The sequence below is a fragment of the Nyctereutes procyonoides genome, unplaced genomic scaffold (genome assembly GCF_905146905.1).
Source record: "Nyctereutes procyonoides isolate TBG_1078 unplaced genomic scaffold, NYPRO_anot_genome, whole genome shotgun sequence".
In the NCBI taxonomy this organism is placed as follows: domain Eukaryota; kingdom Metazoa; phylum Chordata; class Mammalia; order Carnivora; family Canidae; genus Nyctereutes; species Nyctereutes procyonoides.
Window position 1 is genome coordinate 11,101,520 of NW_026575031.1, and position 5,844 is coordinate 11,107,363.

A 5,844-nucleotide genomic window follows, 5' to 3' on the forward strand; every position below is an offset into this window, starting at 1 on the left:
CTGTTGCCGCCTGTTTGTCTCCTTTTGAGGGTGGAATGGACTCTGGTTACTCATTTCATAAAGGGAAGGAGCCAGGATTTTTGAAAGGGACACATGTCTGCATCAAATATAATTTCATTAACCACTGGAAATTTATGTTAATGATCTCCAAACCTCACAAGCAAGCTAAATGCACAGGATTATTTTACAACTGGGAAATGGAGAAATTAAGCACGTTGTTCAAGGTCACCCACTGCTTTCCCTCTCTCGTGTTATCTCTGGAGCAGGGTTGGGGAGGCTGGAGATGTGGCTGCTCAGCAGCAACACAGCCCACTTGCGGGACTGTCCCACTTCCTTCTCGAGTCCTGCTTCACTCCAGGGTCAGACTTGCAGGCTGCCTCGCCCTCAAGCCCCTCCCAGCTCAGTGGTGCCCTGAGTGAGTTCCTTGAATGTGGAATGAGAAGGCCTTCCCCCTCTAGACGGAAGTCCTCCAAAAGAAATGCCCCTGAGGGAAGTGGATTCTCTGTTAAATTCACAAGTAGCCCCTTTCCCTTTGATTGTGGTTTGTTAGAGGGAGAAGGTCACTGAGCTGGACAGGGACTTGGGAGCTACAGAGGGGATCCTGGAAAGGTGGGGCTACCAAGGACAAACACCTGCCATGGATCTGACAGTCATCTGGGGCTGGATCTTCTCAAGTCGGTAGCCCGCAGTCTGTCTCCCCGTGCGCCACCAGCGGGGCTTCGAGCTGCTGCCACGGGGCAGTTCTGAAGAGCGGACAGCCTGATGGAAAACAGTTCAGAGAATACCTCCCATGTCCAAATCCTCCCAAGGCTTCCAAGGCACTGCTCAGTTTCCTAGCTCCCGGGCAGGGGCAGAGAGAACAGCAGGAGAGGAGGGCTACGGGTGAGCTGCGAAGTGCTGGTTGCTCAGTCCTTTGGGGTGTGAGAGGGCCCGAGCTGGCCCTACTGAGCTCTGCCTGGCTCCTGCCTCTGCAGCCTTGGCGAGTGATCCCCCGGCTGTTTGGAAGGAAGTGCAGGAAGCCCCGGAATTGATCCCTCCTAACACCTCCACTGAGTGCTCGATAAATATTGATTAACTCAGTGAATCAGTCCCGGAACCAAGAATATGGCCCTGCTGCCTCTGTGTGCTCTGGCACCAGTGCCTGGCACCTTGGCTTTCAATCAACACTGGGGACCCCACCCAGCCGGCACTCCCAATGTGAGGGCAGCCTGGATGGTGGAAAGCCGGGGAGAGGGACCCCGAAGGCAGGCTGCAAGGTGGACGGGGAGGCCAGCCCATTTACCTGAAAAGAGAAGAAGGGCTACAGCTCCAGCGCCTCCCTCTTGCCATCCACCTTTGGCTCCAGGGAATGCTGATGGAAGCCACTTCTGGCCTGCCACTCCCCGGCTCTCAGGCCATCCCACTCAGCCTCCTGTACACGCAGCCTCTTCCTTCTGGGCTCCTGGTTTACTCCCTTGGAGAGAACAGTGAGGGCTTGTGGGGAAGTTGTTTGGGCCAGAAGTTAGGAGTGTGGGAGGCACACGGGATTTATTGGATATTTGCCTTTTCCCAGAACTGTCCTCTACACATGACCTTAGTTAGCCTAGGCTTGGAATTCAGAAGGCCAGCAATGAGACGCACCTTCCTGTGTGGCAGGCAAATCCCCTCCCCACACATATACACACATATGCATACTCACATACTCAAGTTCTGGAGGGTTCAGGGAGGAGCAGGGTGAGGAAGGGGCAGCAGGGAAGTGGTTTGGCTAGGAGCTTCTGCCTGCAGGAAGCGCCTTCAAGACAGCAGCAGCGGTTCTGGTGCCTCAGCGGCCCTGCTAAGCTGTGCTGCAGTCTGCGCTCCCACTGCCTCCGTCTCCCCCGCTCCTGGCTTCCCTCTCCTCTTAAAACCTTGGTGGAGTCAGACACTGAACTCCTTCCCTGGGCACCTGAAAGTGGCACAGGATGTATAGATGGTGTTCCCACCAAGAGATCATTCAGCGGCTCTCACCATCGGTGTGGGTGGAAGGGGTTGGGGGAGTAACCTCTGTCCTCAGGGTCTTCAACCTACCAGGCCTATGAGAGACAGCACGTGGTAAAGGCTTTGATGCCAGGACTCCATGGTTCTATCTAGTCCTGGGCCCATCACTAACTCACTGATTTGCCAGATGACTTCCCCAATCGGAGTCTTGATTTCCTCCTTTTATATTTTTATTTTTTTTAAAGATTTTATTTATTCATGAGAGACACAGAGAGAAAGGCAGAGACACAGGCAGAAGGAGAAGCAGACTCCATGCAGGGAGCCACACTCGGGACTCGATCCTGGGTCTCCAGGATCACGCCCTGGGCGGAAGGTGGGGCCAAACCGCCGAGCCACCCAGGCTGTCCCTCCCTTTTTTTTTTTTTTTAAGATTTTATTTATTTATTCATGAGAAACACACAGAGAGAGAGAAAGAGAGAGAGGCAGAGACACAGGCAGAGGAAGAAGCAGGCTCCATGCAGGGAGCCTGATGTGGGACTCAATCCCGGGTCCCCAGCATCACACCCTGGGCCGAAGGCAGAGCTAAACCGCTGAGCTACCGGGGCTGCCCCCCCTCCCTTTTTTTTTTTTTTAATTTATTTACGATAGTCATACAGAGAGAGAGAGAGAGGCAGAGACACAGGCAGAGGGAGAAGCAGGCTCCATGCACCGGAAGCCTGACGTGGGATTCGATCCCGGGTCTCCAGGATCGCGCCCTGGGCCAAAGGCAGGCGCCAAACCGCTGCGCCACCCAGGGATCCCCCCCCCTCCCTTTTTAATAGAAGAATTGGGTAAGATGATCTCAAGGTCTCTATCGCCACTGATACTGTCACCGACTGGACCCTAAGACCCTCCTTTACTGCCCATCTGCTTGTACTCATGGACTTTTGTCCCACACCTCCCCCTAAGCTCTTCTTTCCAGTTTATCTCTTACCTCAGGCAAAAGACTCAACAGACATAGCAGCCTATGATGGAAACCAAAACTCCAGCAGTGGGATCCCTGGGTGGCGCAGTGGTTTGGCGCCTGCCTTTGGCCCAGGGCGCGATCCTGGAGACCCGGGATCGAATCCCATATCGGGCTCCCGGTGCATGGAGCCTGCTTCTCCCTCTGCCTGTGTCTCTGCCTCTCTCTCTCTCTCTCTGTGACTATAATAAATAAATAAATTAAAAAAAAAAAAAAAAAAAAACTCCAGCAGTAATGACTGCCCTGGTAAGATCCAGCCGGCCCAGACCACCCAGACCAGTTTGAGCTAATCCCCAACTGGAGCCTGCACAGGTGAACCAGGAATGAGCTCTGGGATGACCGGCAATTACCTTTACTTTGTTATAATACTAAAATCTCCATCCAAGGAAGAGCACAAGCCTCCTTTACATCACATGCAGTGTATGTATAGGCATGTTTCTCAAGGCACATGCACAGGCCATGCCTGCCTCCACAGGCCATGATGAGGATCCCCTTTTTACATATTCATCCTAACCCTAAATAAAAGGAACTCATCTACTCTTGCCTGGGGAGTCACAGCTTTGGAAGTTATTCCCCGTGATCTTATTTGCTGCCAATGATTTTAGACTGTGTGACAACTCACCTGGTGTCATTTCTTCCTGCAACTCACCAAAAAACAAACTCCTATTAGTTCAGTTACAGTATCATACATCATGCTAAGGCCCTGGGGAGTGAGAACCCCTTTGGGTTGGGGGGTATGGCCCTCAGGGTGCAGGTGTGAGAGGCCTTCTTGGGTTTCCATTCCAGTCTTGTGTACGTGTGTGTACGTGTGTGTGTGTGTGTGTGTGTGTGAAGAGGTCACCCGAGGGAGGGAGGTGAGAGGAAGCGCCTGCATCCTGAGCATCACCTTGTTCTGTTACTTGGCCTCAGGCTCTCAGGTATGGTCCTGATGAGGTATGTAGAGCCCAGAGCTGGGCCCTCAAAGGTCTGGCTCCATCACTGACTGCCCTGCTGGTGGTCACTGATTGGCCTTTCTGTGCTCTACATAGGACCTCTACAGAGGCAGAAGCACAGCCTAGCAGGGTGGGGGTGGGGGTACTCCAGCAATCCATCCTTAGGGAGGAAGAAGCTGTGGAAAGAGGTGGACCTGTTCTGAGCACCGTGCCACCAAGGCATAGTCGGGGTGCAGCTCCCTTGGGACCTGCTTCAGCTTTCAGAGGGTGGTGCTAAAGCTACCGGCCTCACAGGGCTCTATGTGCACCAGCCCTTCCCAGAGGCCTCTCCCACAGACTCGCCTCAGCTCCTCTTTCCTGCAGGAATCCCAAGAGACTCAGCTGTTCAGTTGTTTACAGAGCCCTTGTCGCCAGGAGATAATAGTGTCTGTACTTCCCCTTATCACACAAGTTTGTACATTGTTAAGAAAATAAAGGCAGACAAATAAAAAGAAGAGAAAATCAGCCATAATCTCTTCTCCAAGGATGCTAATAAGTTCAAGAACTTCCTTCCAGCTTTCCCCTGTGCATCTCTGTGCATAAAAAGCATGTACATGTATTTATAATCAGAAATGGGAATGTACTTTACCTACTTTCCCCCCATTTTCACCCATAACAAATAAGGACTTTTAATTGAACGATCACAATTCCCATTAACGAAAGTTAAAATAATTGCTTCACATCATCTAACACTCCATCAATCCAAGTCCAACTTTCCCTAATTATCTAAAAAAAAAAAAAAGTGAGCTTTCCCACTTCATTTTCTTTTCTTTCTTTCTTCTTTCTTCCTCTCTCCTCCCTTCTTTCCTTTCCTTCCTTTCCTTTTTTCCCTTTTTGCCTCAACCTTTTAATATAAAAAAATTCACTGATGTACAAAATGTGGAAGTGTGGCAATGACAACATACAAAATCCTATGATTGAGAGATCCCCTCGCCCCCAAGTGCATGCCATGGTGCTCGCTCATCTGCCCATGCACATCCTGGCGTGGAAACAGAAACTGATGCAGACCATTGCTACTAAGTGGCATGGATAGGTGTGTTCTCCACTCCACTAATCACAGACCAGTATCTATTCCAAACATTCAGTATGAAAAAGTAGGACATCTTCCAGAAACAAGGCAGACTTGTTACTCATCATGGACTAGCACAAATAAACCCAGTCGAAAGAGTACTGCACACTTAAATTTAGGGTAGTCATTCATGAGGATCATCACAATCCCAGTATAAGGCACAAATCCCCTGACTCTCCCCATGACATCTTTCTTCTCTAGCCAGTGTTGTGCTTGTTTATAGAGCCTCAGTCATCAACTGTGTTATCTCCTTTTGTCAAAAATTTGATATATCCATTTTGCTTCGCGTGAGTCTTCAAGACTCCACGAACTATAGAAATCTCTCTTTCCTCTATCTTAAAAACACCAGTTTCTCCCAATCAGGTGGGATCTTCAACTTGATTTGTTAAAAAGAGATCTCTTCTATGAAATGCAGGTCCTGTGCTGCCACTGAGTACCACTACAATTGGACTTTGACTTCCAGTTATGAGCATTAACCTCTTCCAGATCATTAGTGCCAAGAAGACAATCATGCCAAAATTTAGGACTTGATAATACAGTGGAGTCCTGAATCCGCGCTGAGCACCCAGCTCCTGGTGGAGGCAGCACCCCACATTAGCTGGGAGGCCGCCCTGCTCCATGGCATTTTCTTGAATCAGGATCCAAACACACTGCATGTGGTTAATATGCCTGTTATGTTTCTTTTAACGTATCATGGTCCCCTTCCATTTTATTTAAATGTTATTTTTATGTTGAAGCAACTGGGTGATTTGTCCTCAACACACTGTTTTGCATTTGTGCTCATTTAATAAATTTTATATTCCTTTTTATGTCAATAGTTACACCCATCATTATTTTTAATCACC

The 5,844-nt window shown here is 49.7% G+C and overlaps 1 pseudogene; it reads right to left on the minus strand.

Moving 5' to 3' along the window:
* Positions 1-5,056: 5,056 nt before the first annotated feature.
* Positions 5,057-5,532, minus strand: LOC129504228 (signal peptidase complex catalytic subunit SEC11A-like; annotated as a pseudogene).
* Positions 5,533-5,844: the final 312 nt, after the last annotated feature.